The following is a 16,725-nucleotide window of genomic DNA, read 5'->3' as shown; positions in this document are numbered from 1 at the left end:
ATATTTTGTTATTATGTATTTATTTATACATATAAAATATATTCCTCGGAAATTTGTAGAAGTATAAAATGTGTGGATGTGTGTGAAGGCTTTAGTAAATTATAAGTCCTTATGCTAATAAAATACATTATTAGAAGTTATTAATAAAGAAAAAATATTAGTCCAACAACAGATGAAAGTGTTGAAACCTCTCACATCTGGCTTAGTCTCTTGATTGGTCAGGAATAAGAGATTAAAGATGCCTAGTTGCAGAAGAGTTATAATTTCTCATGAAATTTCCATGATTTGAATATTAAGTAAAGAAAACTCAGAGCTGTCATGCTCATCACCTAGCATAATTGTTTTTGTTTCCATCACTGAGTTAAGTGAGTTCTCCAAAATCCATTTTACTTCCATCCTCAGAAAATATGGGTTCTATGTTTATTCTTGAATTATAGTAATTATCTATTCTAGGAAATCAGTTGGAGAAAAGTATGTAAGGAAAGATGAAAAATAAAAGAGACTTCTGAATAAAAATGTATTCATTTTTTTTTTTGCAGTCGGCCCTAATCTTTCTACATTAGCTTTGGCTGCTTTGTCTACTGCTACTTACTAAATATTTAAGGATCAAGCTACCTGAATTTACTTCCTTGAGTTTTTTCTGTAGTTTTTGGCCAGTTGTCATTGGAGACTGAAACTAGTTGAAATGATCTTTTCCCCTAACAATGAAGGAAACAGCTCCTTTTGTGTGCATTCCCTCTGATTCCAGATTACACATGTTAGTTGGAGCCCTGTCAACAGTATCAACTAATTTTTTTTATTAGCTTCTTGTGTTTAGGGCTCAGGGAACTAATATTTTAACAGAACTAGAATAATTTTAATACACAACTATAAAAAATGATGAAAAACTTTACTTGATTAGAGATTTTTATGTACTCAATATGACATTTAAAGTAATAGCATGTACTAGAACTGATAAAATGAGGGGCACCTGGCTGGCTCGGTCTGTGGAGCATGTGACTCCACTGCCGGTTGTGAGTTTGAGCCAAACGTTGGGTATAGAGATTACTTAAAAATTAAAAAATCTAAGAAATAAAAAAAAAGAAAAAGTGGATAAAATGAGGTAAGATACTGATGTGGCTTAGAATTTGAGCTAGTTCTTCTCAAGTATCTGTTATTAACCCAGTATTATGCTTTTCTTTCTTTAGTTTTTTGTGGGGAAAGAGATTTAAGGGATTGGCACAGTAATTACAAAGGTCTTTTCCTATGATAAATCTGTCCAGGGTTGATGTTATCCTGTGAATGGTGAGTGAGATGAAATTCCCAGGATGCAGAAATCCACAAAATGAAAGAAAGAACGCAGTAGCTACAACTGGCTTTGCTCACCTGTTGCATTTTTGTTCGCTCTGCAGTTAGTGAACGAACCTAGCTCCATTTTATGCCCACCCTGATATGGGTCCGGATATCAGAACCGATTTAACTTTGTCTTTGCCACAATGACTTTTGTGAAAGCACTGGAACAAAATGCTCATTGAGACTTTTACCATACTCTCTGAATGGAATACTACGGTGACATTTAATCAAACGAAGCTCCCAAATTCTTGTCAAAAGTTTGTCTAAGACCGAAAAGAAAAAAAAGTAGTACAGATTTCTTACATATTAACATATGTTTATATTTTTACCCACAAATCATTTTTATACATTCTGTTCATTCATTCATTTCTTCATTCATTAACTCTTTGAACATGTCTTTTACCAAACACATGCCAGGGATTGCTCAGAGCACTTAGGACTCCATGGGGGTGTGGCTCTGTCCTAGAGCTGATAGTCTATTACAGGGAGACCATAAAATGTTAAATCTATATTGTTCTTAGTCTTGTTTCTGAACTCCTAAAAATATTCATTCCTACTAAACTTTTTTTCTTTGCTTAGGTTTTTTTGTATATTCCAGGAATATACAAAGCATGCTTAACTTCAAAGCCTATTCAACAAAAAGCCACAAATTGAGTCCTTAGAAGTGTCAGAAGGAAAGCTATAGAAAGCGTTTGATCATTTCTAAGACTTCTTTCAAGATGCTTGTACCTTTTGCGAATATGCAGTTGTGGGAATTGGAGGCTGATCATCCTTAATGACACAACAGGATGAAGGGTGGCTAAAAACACGTAACATGTAACAAGAAAAAAAGAAGTAGTAATACCTTTTAAAAGATACGCTTTTTAAAAGACACTGCATTTGCATTTTCTCTTTTCATCTTTTGAAATGATAATAGAGGGTAAAATTAAAACAAAATTCTTACAGAGTTGTTCTGGGATATCTTTCATTCAATAGTGAAGAAGACATTTCCTTTGGGTTGAACAATTTTTCCAAAGCAAAGTAATACTGGGTGACTAATAGCATTATTAAATCAAGAATAAGGTTTTACTTTCATATAAACTCTTTGAAATCATAGGTCATGTTTTATGAAACATATTCCTAAATTATTTAGAAATTATTGACTTCAGAATAATGATGTAAGATTTTCTAGTAAGATCGCATGTCTTTTTTTTTTTTTTAACTTTTTATTTTTTATAAACATATATTTTTATCCCCAGGGGTACAGGTCTGTGAATTACCAGGTTTACACACTTCACAGCACTCACCAAAGCACATACCCTCCCCAATGTCCATAATCCCACCCCCTTCTCCCAAACCCCCTCCCCCCAGCAACCCTCAGTTTGTTTTGTGAGATTAAGAGTCACTTATGGTTTGTCTCCCTCCCAATCCCATATGTTTCATTTATTCTTCTCCTACCCACTTAAGCCTCCATGTTGCATCACCACTTCCTCATATCAGGGAGATCATATGATAGTTGTCTTTCTCTGCTTGACTTATTTCGCTAAGCATGATACGCTCTAGTTCCATCCATGTTGTCGCAAATGGCAAGATTTCATTTCTTTTGATGGCTGCATAGTATTCCATTGTGTATATATACCACATCTTCTTGATCCATTCATCTGTGGATGGACATCTAGGTTCTTTCCATAGTTTGGCTATTGTGGACATTGCTGCTATAAACATTCGGGTGCGTGTGCCCCTTTGGATCACTACATTTGTATCTTTAGGGTAAATACCCAATAGTGCAATTGCTGGGTCATAGGGCAGTTCTATTTTCAACATTCTGAGGAACCTCCATGCTGTTTTCCAGAGTGGCTGCACCAGCTTGCATTCCCACCAACAGTGTAGGAGGGTTCCCCTTTCTCCACATCCTCGCCAGCATCTGTCATTTCCTGACTTGTTGATTTTAGCCATTCTGACTGGTGTGAGGTGATATCTCATTGTGGTTTTGATTTGTATTTCCCTGATGCCGAGTGATATGGAGCACTTTTTCATGTGTCTGTTGGCCATCTGGATGTCTTCTTTGCAGAAATGTCTGTTCATGTCCTCTGCCCATTTCTTGATTGGATTATTTGTTCTTTGGGTGTTGAGTTTGCTAAGTTCTTTATAGATTCTGGACACTAGTCCTTTATCTGATATGTCGTTTGCAAATATCTTCTCCCATTCTGTCAGTTGTCTTTTGATTTTGTTAACTGTTTCCTTTGCTGTGCAAAAGCTTTTGATCTTGATGAAATCCCAATAGTTCATTTTTTCCCTTGCTTCCCTTGCCTTTTGCGTTGTTCCTAGGAAGATGTTGCTGCGACAGAGGTCGAAGAGGTTGCTGCCTGTGTTCTCCTCAAGGATTTTGATGGATTCCTTTCGCACATTGAGGTCCTTCATCCATTTTGAGTCTATTTTTGTGTGTGGTGTAAGGAAATGGTGCAATTTCATTTTTCTGCATGTGGCTGTCCAATTTTCCCAGCACCATTTATTGAAGAGGCTGTCTTTTTTCCATTGGACATTCTTTCCTGCTTTGTCGAAGATGAGTTGACCATAGATTTGAGGGTCTATTTCTGGGCTCTCTATTCTGTTCCATTGATCTATGTGTCTGTTTTTGTGCCAGTACCATGCTGTCTTGATGCTGACAGCTTTGTAATAGAGCTTGAAGTCCGGAATTGTGATGCCACCAACGTTGGCTTTCTTTTTCAATATCCCTTTGGCCATTCGAGGTCTTTTCTGGTTCCATATAAATTTTAGCATTATTTGTTCCATTTCTTTGAAAAAGATGGATGGTACTTTGATAGGAATTGCATTAAATGTGTAGATTGCTTTAGGTAGCATAGACATTTTCACAATATTTATTCTTCCAATCCAGGAGCATGGAACATTTTTCCATTTCTTTGTGTCTTCCTCAATTTCTTTCATGAGTACTTTATAGTTTTCTGAGTATAGATTCTGTGTCTCTTTGGTTAGGTTTATTCCTAGGTATCTTATGGTTTTGGATGCAATTGTAAATGGGATTGACTCCTTAATATCTCTTTCTTCTGTCTTGCTGTGGGTGTAGAGAAATGCAACTGATTTCTGTGCATTGATTTTATATCCTGACACTTTACTGAATTCCTGTATAAGTTCTAGCAGTTTTGGAGTGGAGTCTTTTGGGTTTTCCACATATAGTATCATATCATCTGCGAAGAGTGATAATTTGACTTCTTCTTTGCCGATTTGGATGCCTTTAATTTCCTTTTGTTGTCTGATTGCTGAGGCTAGGACCTCTAGTACTATGTTGAATAGCAGTGGTGATAATGGACATCCCTGCCGTGTTCCTGACCTTAGTGGAAAAGCTTTCAGTTTTTCTCCATTGAGAATGATATTTGCGGTGGGTTTTTCATAGATGGCTTTGATGATATTGAGGTATGTGCCCTCTATCCCTACACTTTGAAGAGTTTTGATCAGGAAGGGATGCTGTCCTTTGTCAAATGCTTTTTCAGCATCTATTGAAAGTATCATATGGTTCTTGTTCTTACTTTTATTGATGTGTTGTATCACATTGACTGATTTGCGGATGTTGAACCAACCTTGCAGCCCTGGAATAAATCCCACTTGGTCGTGGTGAATAATCTTTTTAATGTACTGTTGAATCCTATTGGCTAGTATTTTGTTGAGTATTTTTGCATCTGTGTTCATCAAGGATATCGGTCTATAGCTCTCTTTTTTGGTGGGATCCTTGCCTGGTTTTGGGATCAAGGTGATGCTGGCCTCATAAAATGAGTTTGGAAGTTTTCCTTCCATTTCTATTTTTTGGAACAGTTTCAGGAGAATAGGAATTAGTTCTTCTTTAAATGTTTGGTAGAATTCCCCCGGGAAGCCATCTGGCCCTGGGCTTTTGTTTGTTTGGAGATTTTTAATGACTGTTTCAATCTCCTTACTGGTTATGGGTCTGTTCAGGCTTTCTATTTCTTCCTGGTTCAGTTGTGGTAGTTTATATGTTTCTAGGAATGCATCCATTTCTTCCAGATTGTCAAATTTATTGCCGTAGAGTTGCTCATAGTATGTTCTTATAATAGTTTGTATTTCTTTGGTGTTAGTTGTGATCTCTCCTCTTTCATTCATGATTTTATTTATTTGGGTCCTTTCTCTTTTCTTTTTGATAAGTCGGGCCAGGGGTTTATCAATTTTATTAATTCTTTCAAAGAACCAGCTCCTACTTTCGTTGATTTGTTCTATTGTTTTTTTGGTTTCTATTTCATTGATTTCTGCTCTGATCTTTATGATTTCTCTTCTCCTGCTAGGCTTAGGGTTTCTTTCTTGTTCTTTTTCCAGCTCCTTTAGGTGTAGGGTTAGATTGTGTACCTGAGACCTTTCTTGTTTCTTGAGAAAGGCTTGTACCGCTATATATTTTCCTCTCAGGACTGCCTTTGTTGTGTCCCACAGATTTTGAACCGTTGTATTTTCATTATCATTTGTTTCCATGATTTTTTTCAATTCTTCTTTAATTTCCCGGTTGATCCATTCATTCTTTAGAAGGATGCTGTTTAGTCTCCATGTATTTGGGTTCTTTCCAAACTTCCTTTTGTGGTTGAGTTCTAGCTTTAGAGCATTGTGGTCTGAAAATATGCAGGGAATGATCCCAATCTTTTGATACCGGTTGAGTCCTGATTTAGGACCGAGGATGTGATCTATTCTGGAGAATGTTCCATGTGCACTAGTGAAGAATGTGTATTCTGTTGCTTTGGGATGAAATGTTCTGAATCTATCTGTGATGTCCATCTGGTCCAGTGTGTCGTTTAAGGCCTTTATTTCCTTGCTGATCTTTTGCTTGGATGACCTGTCCATTTCATTGAGGGGAGTGTTAAAGTCCCCTACTATTATTGTATTGTTGTTGATGTGTTTCTTTGATTTTGTTATTAATTGGTTTATATAGTTGGCTGCTCCCACGTTGGGGGCATAGATATTTAAAATTGTTAAATCTTCTTGTTGGACAGACCCTTTGAGTATGATATAGTGTCCTTCCTCATCTCTTATTATAGTCTTTGGCTTAAAATCTAATTGATCTGATATAAGGATTGCCACTCCTGCTTTCTTCTGATGTCCATTAGCATGGTAAATTCTTTTCCACCCCCTCACTTTAAATCTGGAGGTGTCTTCGGGCTTAAAATGAGTTTCTTGGAGGCAACATATAGATGGGTTTTGTTTTTTTATCCATTCTGATACCCTGTGTCTTTTGACAGGGGCATTTAGCCCATTCACATTCAGGGTAACTATTGAGAGATATGAATTTAGTGCCATTGTATTGCCTGTAAGGTGACTGTTATTGTATATGGTCTCTGTTCCTTTCTGATCTACCACTTGTAGGCTCTCTCTTTGCTTAGAGGACCCCTTTCAATATTTCCTGTAGAGCTGGTTTGGTATTTGCAAATTCTTTCAGTTGTTGTTTGTCCTGGAAGCTTTTAATCTCTCCTTCTATTTTCAATGATAGCCTAGCTGGATATAGTATTCTGGGCTGCATGTTTTTCTCGTTTAGTGCTCTAAAAATATCATGCCAGCTCTTTCTGGCCTGCCAGGTCTCTGTGGATAAGTCAGCTGCCAATCTAATATTTTTACCATTGTATGTTACAGACTTCTTTTCCCGGGCTGCTTTCAGGATTTTCTCTTTGTCACTGAGACTTGTAAATTTTACTATTAGGTGACGGGGTGTGGGCCTATTCTTATTGATTTTGAGGGGCATTCTCTGAACCTCCTGAATTTTGATGCTCGTTCCCTTTGCCATATTGGGGAAATTCTCCCCAATAATTCTCTCTAGTATACCTTCTGCTCCCCTCTCTCTTTCTTCTTCTTCTGGAAAACAATTATTCTAATGTTGTTTCGTCTTATGGTGTCACTTAATTCTCGAATTCTCCCCTCGTGGTCCAGTAGCTGTTTGTCCCTCTTTTGCTCAGCTTCTTTATTCTCTGTCATTTGGTCTTCTATATCACTAATTCTTTCTTCTGCCTCATTTATCCTAGCAGTGAGAGCCTCCATTTTTGATTGCACCTCATTAATAGCTTTTTTGATTTCAACTTGGTTAGATTTTAGTTCTTTTATTTCTCCAGAAAGGGCTTTTATATTTCTCGAGAGGGTTTCTCTAATATCTTCCATGCCTTTTTCGAGCCCGGCTAGAACCTTGAGAATTGTCATTCTGAACTCTAGATCTGACATATTACCGATGTCTGTATTGATTAGGTCCCTAGCCTTCGGTACTGCCTCTTGTTCTTTTTTTTGCGTTGAATTTTTACGTCTTGTCATTTTGGCCAGATAAGAGTAAATGAAGGGGCAAGTAAAATACTAAAAGGGTGGCAACAACCCCAGAAAAATATGCTTTAACTAAATTAGAAGACATCCAAAATCGTGAGTGGGGAGAAAGGGGATAAAAAGAGGTTCAAAAAGAAAGAAAGAAAAAAAAAGAAAAGAAAAAAAAATTTTTTTAAAAAAAGAAAACACCTGAGAAAAATGTAAAAAAGAAAAAATATATATATTAGATAAACTAGTAAAAAATCGTTAAAAAAGAAAAAGGTAACAGTTAAAAAAAAAAAATTTACCCGAAGGCGAGAAGAAAAAGAAAAAAAAAAAATGAAAAAGAAAAAATTAAATTAACTGCAAGACAAAAAAAATCACAGGAAAAAAGCCATGGGTTCCGTGCTTGGCTTTCTCCTCCTCTGGAATTCTGCTGCTCTCCTTGGTATTGAAACCGCACTCCTTGGTAGGTGAACTTGGTCTCGGCTGGATTTCTTGTTGATCTTCTGGGGGAGGGGCCTGTTGTAATGATTCTCAAGTGTCTTTGCCCCAGGCGGAATTACACCTCCCTTACCCGGGGCCGGGGTGAGTAATCTGCTCGGGTTTGCTTTCAGGAGCTTTTGTTCACTGAGCGCTTTCCGTAGAGTTCCGGAGGACGGGAACACAAATGGCGGCCTCCTGGTCTCCGGCCCGGAGGAGCCGAGAGCCCAGGGCCCCACTCCTCAGTGCGCCCTCAGAGAACAGCGCCCAGTTATTCCCGTCTGCCTGACCTCCGGCCGCGCTCCGAGCTCACCGAGCCTGCGACCGGTTCAAGGTAACCCGGAGCTGTGAGCTTACTGTCGGCTCTGTCTCTGTAGCCGGCTTTCCCGTTCCAATACCCGCAAGCTCTGCGACACTCAGACACCCCCGATCCTTCTGTGACCCTGCGGGACCTGAGGCCACGCTGAGCCCGCGTGGGCTTCGCCCCGGTTTAGCCTCTGGAGCGATGTCCCTCAGCGGATCAGACTTTTAAAAGTCCTGATTTTGTGCGCGGTTGCTCCGCCGCTTGCCGGGAGCCGGCCCCTCCCCCCGGGGTCTATCTTCCCGTCGCTTTGGATTCACTTCTCCGCTGGTCCTACCTTTCAGAAAGTGGTTGTTTTTCTGTTTCCAGAATTGCTGTTCTTCTTCTCTTCGGTCTGCCGATGGATTTTCAGGTGTTTGCAATCTTTAGATAAGCTATCTAGCTGATCTCCGGCTAGCTGAAGCAGTCTCAGCTTGCTACTTCTCCGCCATCTTGACTCCTCCTCAAGATCGCATGTCTTAAATGAAACTCTGCGTTAGCATAAATGTCTTGCCCTATGTCTTTTTACCAGAAGTTCTCCCAGTTTTAGTTTAAAAAAGTTTGTGGTTTGTCTTTGGTCCATCTCTTACGTTTTTGGAATGGCTTCTTACTGATCTTTCCATGGCTAAGTCCCACTCACTCTTCCAAACTCATATCAGGTCTCCCCTCCGATAGGGAGGTTCCATGAAGCAGTCCCCCTCCGTACAATCTCTGGGATAAATGCCCTCCTTCCACACATTCTGTTTTGCATTGTATTGTTGCATTTCGCCCTTCTCCTCCCGGTAGGAGTATCAGGAACACAGCCGTCATCTTTACCAGTCATAACTCTGTACTGAAAGGCAGAAGGTGTTCAATATGAACATACCCGAAGTTGCAGAATCTCTTAATTCTGGACGGTTCCCTGCATGTTTCTTTGTCTGATTAAATTGCAGTGTTTAGGTTAATTACCTACTTATGAATTCCATAAGCCTTCTTATGAATTCCAATATTAAAACAATTCATGTTGCGAGAACTTGATTACAGACTTATTCTGGTAATTCTGTAATATCATCCAAAAAGAAAGGCCTGCATTAATTGAATATCATGGATGTTTTTATAGGCATAGGCAGAAGGATTTTATTGTTTCTATTAATACTTAACTACAAAACCTGCTGTATCCGCTACTGCCTCCACCTAGGTGTCCTCATGGTGAATACGAGGTAAATCTGATCCAAGCACAACTTCTAGCCAAGGTCAGCTGAGTGTGTGAGTTTATTTCATAACTCAGCTTCTTCATAATTAAGCCATGCATTTCGACATGAAGGGTTTTTTTGTTTTTGTTTTTTAGTTTTTGCATTGTGATAAAGCATTTGCCTTCTTCAAAGAGTGCAAAGTCTCTTTTTCCTTTCTTTCTTAACCCACTTTTATTTTTTTTTCTTCAAAGAGTAATCTCTTTAGTCTCACTCTGAAAAGAGAGCAGGGAAAGTCCTCTTCACGAGGGGTAGAAGTCAGCACCCCATTCTAGTGTTACTCTTCAAAATGAAGAGTGTCAAAGGAAAATGGGGGAAAAAAAAAAAAAGCCAGAACCAAGCACCCACCCCCTCGGAACTCAGTTTCCTCCTGTGGATTAGATAAAAGTGAGGTGTGATTGAGGACATATCTTCAACTGGTAACTCTTGCCTTGGCTCCTGGTGTAATTTTGGCCGATATAGAGTTTATGGCCATTAAATATCACTTCCATGCTGTCACTGTTCTTGCCTAATATTTGCAGAATCATTGTATATATTTGGAGACCTTGATGAGTTCCTTAAATATGTTCACAGCAAAGACTTTACCTAGTTTGTTACACATGGTTGTCCACATTGTGAAGGTACTAGTCCACAGTAAAGAACCTTAGATCTTGAATAATAATAGAAAGCAGTGAAATACATTATTGTGTGGAAGCACTACAATTCAATCTCGTTATAGTTCTTCAAATTAAAGTTAGAAAAAAAACTCTACATAGTCAACAGCGTATCTTTTTCAATTTAATTTTCTCTTTTGTGAAAGTATGGCAGCAGCCTTGCAACATTAATTTTAAACTTTGGTACTAACCTAGGTTCTCTCTTATAAATTAATTAATGGAGTTGTTAAAGAGGGAGGAGAAAAAAACCAACGTCTAAACAGCCCACTATTCATACCCTTCTTATCTTTTGTTTATCTTGTCAATGGAGCAGTGAGAGAAATGTGAAGAGATTCCTGTCCATCAGATGCCATCGATCATCCTGCATGGTGAACTCAGTTGATTCCAAATATTCCAGAATCAAAGCTCTTAAAATCTCTCAAAATTTATGGTTTCAGTTTCTTGATTTATTCAAAATTCCTTGCTATGGAGTCAAGAACCAAACCTACTGTCAGAAAGAGAAGACATAGGGAGTAGATTAGGGGCCAGGAGAACCACGGAGAATAGAGCCCTAATACAACCAGGGGATGCCCCAGGTGAGAGACAAGGAGAGGTGAAGGTGAGGGCGGCAGAAGAGTGTTGGGCAGTGGGAGGAGCAGTTAAATAATAAATGGAGCAGAAACAAAGGAAATTCGTCTTCGTAAAACTGCCTAGGGCTAGACTTTACCTCTATTTCATAAGTTTTGTTTTCTATAAGTTATTTATTGATAAGTTAATCATGACAGAATTTTTTAATTCAAATTTTATTTGAAAAGCAATAAATGTTTCAATTTGAACTTGCGACTGTATGAATTTCATATTAAAAATGAATAAAACATGCACTCATGTTTTTTATCTACCTGAAATCTATGTGGGAAGCTCCTTCTGGAGATCTGTAGTCAGATGTCATTTTGTGCTTGTGGTAGCAATTGAGGAAAAACAGCATTCTGTGTATGAATTTATTTGGAAACTACCAACCCTCGCAGGTGTACCACTACCTATCTTCATCAAACAATACAAACAAAAATTTTTTTCAAAAATTAAAAATGAGGGACACCTGGGTGGCTCAGTGGGTTAAAGCCTCTGCCTTGGCTCAGGGCATGATCCCAGCCAGGGTCCTGGGATTGAGCCCTGCGTTGGGCTCTCTGCTCAGTGGGGAGCCTGCTTCCCCCACCCCCTGCCTGCTTCTCTGCCTACTTGTGATCTCTGTCTGTCAAATAAATAAATAAAGATTAAAAATGAATAAATCACAGAGAAACCAATGTTAATGTTGCTTCCTGGCTTTTGTATCAGAACCTTGGGATGGCACTGGCCAACAATGGCTTTCTCCTCTTAGATCCAGTAGATTTTGATGGCTGGCCTGCAGCCACGCAAAGCTTGGCTTTTGGGACAAACGAGGCAGAGAAGCTGACCAACTATTATCATTTTATTATTATTATTGACCCATTGATTGTCTTTTAGTCTAATGTTTTCCATTTTTTTCATTCTTGTTCAAATCTGGGGTGTCTGAAATATACCTTTCATAATTTTCTTGTGCCTGGTAAATTCCACATCAAAATATGAATAATTTGGAGGGGAAAATATCTCATACTATAGAGACATTGTCTCATGGACATCACATAACTGTTCTAGAAGAATGGCAAAGAGAGTACTTTTAGGGAGAAAAATAAGAAAAAGTACTGCAGACACTATTCCTCTCCATAACTGAGATCTTTCTGCTGAAGACACTTGGAGACTCATTTATCTCAGGAAAGCTGATAATGCCTTTGCCTTAGTTTGGTTTAGTAATTTAACATGTACTTATTTATTCGAATTCAGTTTGATATTACTTACCATGTTCCTCCTCTTTTCTTCTCTTCTCCGATTTGAACTGTTTTGAAAACATTTATGCCCTTCAGATCTCTTCTCAAATACCACTGTCTCTGGGAAGCCTTCCCTCAACATATTCCCAAGTCAAAATTAATTGTTGCTTTCTCTTGTTCTGGCAGCTTTATTGCTCTTTATTTCTTTTCTTGTGTTGTTTCGGAACTCCTTGCCTTTAGTCTTACCTCCTCCTGCCCGATGCCTACAGCACCGCTGAAGAATTTTTTGTGTCATTTTTTGTTCTGTTTTTGTTTTGGTTTTCAAGATAATGCAAGTTCCTGCCGTATTTACCCATGAAATAATAGCCAACTATTATTATTTATTATTACTATTATTGTCACTCTTTTTGCTTATCCCCTCATAGACTCCTAATATGAAAGACTACACATGTACAGGAAAATGCTATACACGATTCTTTTGTATATGATGCAGCTAAAAGGGTTGACTTTGTCATTTAGTGTTTTAATATTTGTAATGAATGCTCATCTAAGCCTCATGGGTCACATTACACTTTTGAATATCAAAGATAAGTTTATCCTTAGTCTATTGGTAGAGTCAGTTCTCTGAGCCATTTATATTAAAACATATATTCTCATCAAAAATGTTTATTGTAGAAGTTTTATCTCAACTCTTAAGGTCACCCATATTCTAATGCTTCCATTATAGGCTGGCAAAAGTATCTCTTATTGCATACTATATACTTGACTTGAATTTGTTCTTCTGGGTCGTATGTTTAAATATAGTTTAGGCTTTGATGCCTCTATCCCGCTACACCTCAGAATTGGGAACTGATATCACAGCAGCTCTTATAACAAAATGCCAAGATACAGTAGGATTCGAATACATGAGGCCACACTGAGTGATACAGATGATGACGAGACTTATAAAAGTTGTAAAAAGAAGCATTCCTCTAGCATAGTTTTTTTCTCCCACTCTTCTCCAGAGCACACTCACTGACTGATTCCGGGGCCTCTGCCTCGCCGTGCTCCAGGCATGTTGACACACGCTTGCTGTTGTTCGGCAAAGGCAACATGGATCACAGACTCCCTAATGCCTCCGCCCAGCCTCCCACTAGGGACCAAACATTCCCGGACCTGCTTCTGTGTCATGGATGAAGCATAGACCTGCTCAGGACTTGTCAGCCCAACTGACAGAAATTATGACAGGTCATTAGGCATTTAATTTAACACTTGGTTTTTAGAGCTTGAAATTCAAATCCCCATGAGGTTTTGTTTTGTTTTGTTTACAACTAATTAAATGACATGAAACCACTTTCTCCTGATTCATATCTGAAAGTGGTTGGGTTTTTTGCCACAATTAAACATGAAATTGTATATGTCCAAAATGCTGTATATATGTATCCTTTGAAACTGCATTCATTAGAAAGTGATCAATTAATACCTTACAAACCTAAAATAACTAATCTTAATTTTAAATTAGATACAAAACATATTCATTCCTATATTTTATAATGCTTTAAAAAAGTACAAAAAGGGGGAGCGCCTGTGTGGCTCAGTGGGTTAACGCCTCTGCCTTCGGCTCAGGTCATGATCTCAGGGTCCTGAGATGGAGCCCCGCATCGGGCTCTCTGCTCAGCAGAGACCCTGCTTCCCTCTCTCTCTGCCTGCCTCTCTGCCTACTTGTGATCTCTGTCTGTCAAATAAATAAGTAAAATCTTAAAAAAAAAAAAGTACAAAAAGGAAAGGGTTAAGCAATTTATTTTCAGAAGTATACTCTTCCATTCACTTGAGAAAAATGCATATACCCACAGGATTAGCAACACTTTCTGATGTAGCTTTCTTTTGCCACAGATCTAAACTAAAAACATTAAGTTAATGATAATATCTTTGAAAAATCCACCGTGTATTGAAAACCTTCTCTCAGTCTGCAAATGAATTAGTTTTCTGTATGAAATTGGTATTTCTGCCTCCGTGATTATTGACAAGCAAGAGTAGCAAGAAGGTCACCTGTTTTCCATTGTTTAGATGCAATCATTTAGTTTGTCAATGATGAAAAATCATTTCTTTTGGTTTTTTTTGCACAAAATTTACATTTACATTTGAGGGTTATTTTTCCTGGGTTGTTATTTAATGGTCTATTTTCTCTGTCTCTGATCACTAAGCAAAATTAATTAAGATTTACCAATTTTTGAAATTGCCCGTTTAACAGTTTATTCCAATTCACATTGTTTCCTAAAAAAATTACAAAAGCCCAATAGATTGTCTTGGACATTTATAAAACAGAAACACTGTTTGCAAGAAATGTTTGATGGTTTTAAGACATAAACTCCTATTCTAGATCCCGGATAAATCATGCGTCAGAGAGGAAACATTTCAGCTTATCCTTCCCCTCATTTTCCTTTGACCATAGGAGGCATAGTCAGGTTTTCTAAATCGTTGGACTTCTTGGAAACAAACCTAGAGTAAAACTCTGAGATTTTTAATGCTATAATTTTTAGTGCTATAATTTCATGATCCATGATTCTGAAGCTGTGTTAAATGTACGGATAATCCAGGTAAAACAATCACACAGGATTGTGTACTTGGGCTTTGTGTCTCATTCTGTTTCCTTTTTCCCTTCAGCTTTTAGAGCACACAGTGGCTTGCCCTCGGCAGCTACAGAAAAAAACAAGGCTTTTTTTCCTCCATGGTTTACTTTTTTTACCTTCCTCTGGATTCCAGCTACCCTGTTGTCAGCTCTCTGCGTGTTTGTAAAAAGACCTGCTTTTCCCTTGACCACTGCTTTATTTTTAAATGATAGACACTATTATTTTCTCCATGGCATTCTCCAAGCTCAGTGATTTTTGCCAGGCGGCTGTGGGACATGCTTCCTGGAAACTTTTTTGTCACATTCTCCTCTTTATCTCCTGGGGGGAGGGGGACGGGTAGCTGGAAATCTTGTTGGCCATAAACCCACAAGGAGGCTAGTGGAAGGAGCTAGGCAGCTCTGGCCAAGAGATGCCCTTTCTCTCTCCAGGTATAATTAATTCCACAAATGTCTCTCCTGTGCCAAAAACCGAGGCCTGCAGAATGAGATGACAGCAAGCCTTAGGCCAAGTTTAGATTTCTTCTAGAAGCTTCCTAGAACCTGGAATTTTACTCTTGCTTAGATAATAAAGTCCGTGTGTGTGTGTGCCCTAACATACTCACCCACGCAGAAAATGCTGACTATAAACTAAAAATATCACTGTAGCCAGATCTCACGAACACTTTATACGCTACCTCCTTTTGTAAGGACGCTCCTGATGTTTCCCTCATTTTCGTCCCTCCTTCCCTCCTTTTCTTCCTTCCTTATTTAGTCCTCACTCACTCACTGAAGAGAGCCCTCACTATTTGCTACTCGCCGGTGATACCCAAATCAAAGACAAAAGTCTTACCTTCAACTGTCAGATTATTAGCAAACAAGTAAACAGCTATCACGGTGTGCTGGTTATGGAAGCCATGGCGGAGCTGCCTTCTGAGAGGCCTGGAAAAGTTTCCTAACTTCACCTAAGCCTTCCTGGAGAAGAAAGTGCCCGAACTGAACCTCAGTGGAAAGTTAGGAGCCATCCAAGCAAAGAGGTTAGAAAAAGGCATTCCAGGAAGAAAAGTCATGTGCAAATCATGGATTTGGTCCTCTGCACTCATTGCCACCCCACAGCCTCCCTGCAGCCTGCTATGTGTGGATGGCTTCTTTATCACATCTCAGCTCATATTATCACCTTCTCAGTGAAGACTTCCAGAAAACCTACTCGAATTACTGTCTTCTTCCCCTGTCCTTCGTTGTTTCCTTTCCTATCACAATGTTATTATCTTCTTGACCCATAAGAAAATCTGAAATCATTTTATTTATGTGTGTATTTAATTATTTTTTATCTGTCTTCCGCCCCTGTCTACACAGTATCATCTTGTCTGACATGATGAAGACTCTAAGTCCAGTGCGTCCAGAGTAAGTCCTCTGCTTGGAATAGAGGCGTGCTGAGTAAAGAATCCCATGTTAGGGGATGTGGCAGAAGTGGAGATGAGAGAAAAAAGACAAAGAATAGATACCAAAGGAACATGGATTTTATAAAATCTTGTGTTATTTAATCATGATTTAAATCAATTTTTTCTGTACTATTGTCTCAAACTTATATTATCCAAAGATGAATTCGTTATCTTTCTCTTAAGCCTAGTCCTTCTTCTGTCATCTCTGTCAAGTAGGAGGTCCTCCCAGTAAGTCATGTTAAAAATCTGAGTCATCCTTGATAATTTTTTATCCATCATTTCTAAAAGCTTGATGTGAAAGACAGCTGCAAATTGAGGTGCCATGTAATTATCTTTCTCTCTAGTCAGAGCCTGCCTTGGCTATCTGCCTGACCAAAAGAATGCAACAGAAACGACTTTTTGTGACTCCCAAAGCTTAGCCCTCTGACACCTTGCAGCTTCCACCTAGGCTCTGTGGGAAACCTGAGATTCCATGTAAAAAGTCTGACTCCCAAGGCCACCACACAGGACAATGAGTAGTCTTGCTTGCTGGTAAACACAGTTGAGCCCAGCCTTAAGACACTCCAGTGACAAGA

At 38.7% G+C, this 16,725-nt stretch overlaps 1 protein-coding gene across 3 annotated transcripts in view; it reads left to right on the top strand.

Annotated features, from left to right (window-relative positions):
• Positions 1-16,725, top strand: part of TRPC4 (transient receptor potential cation channel subfamily C member 4) — a 214,278-nt gene that overhangs the window by 100,710 nt on the left and 96,843 nt on the right. The window lies entirely within an intron of this gene.

The sequence above is a fragment of the Mustela nivalis genome (genome assembly GCF_964662115.1).
Source record: "Mustela nivalis genome assembly, chromosome: 15".
Taxonomy (NCBI): Eukaryota; Metazoa; Chordata; class Mammalia; order Carnivora; family Mustelidae; genus Mustela; species Mustela nivalis.
This window is presented reverse-complemented; position numbering and strand designations above follow the sequence as displayed.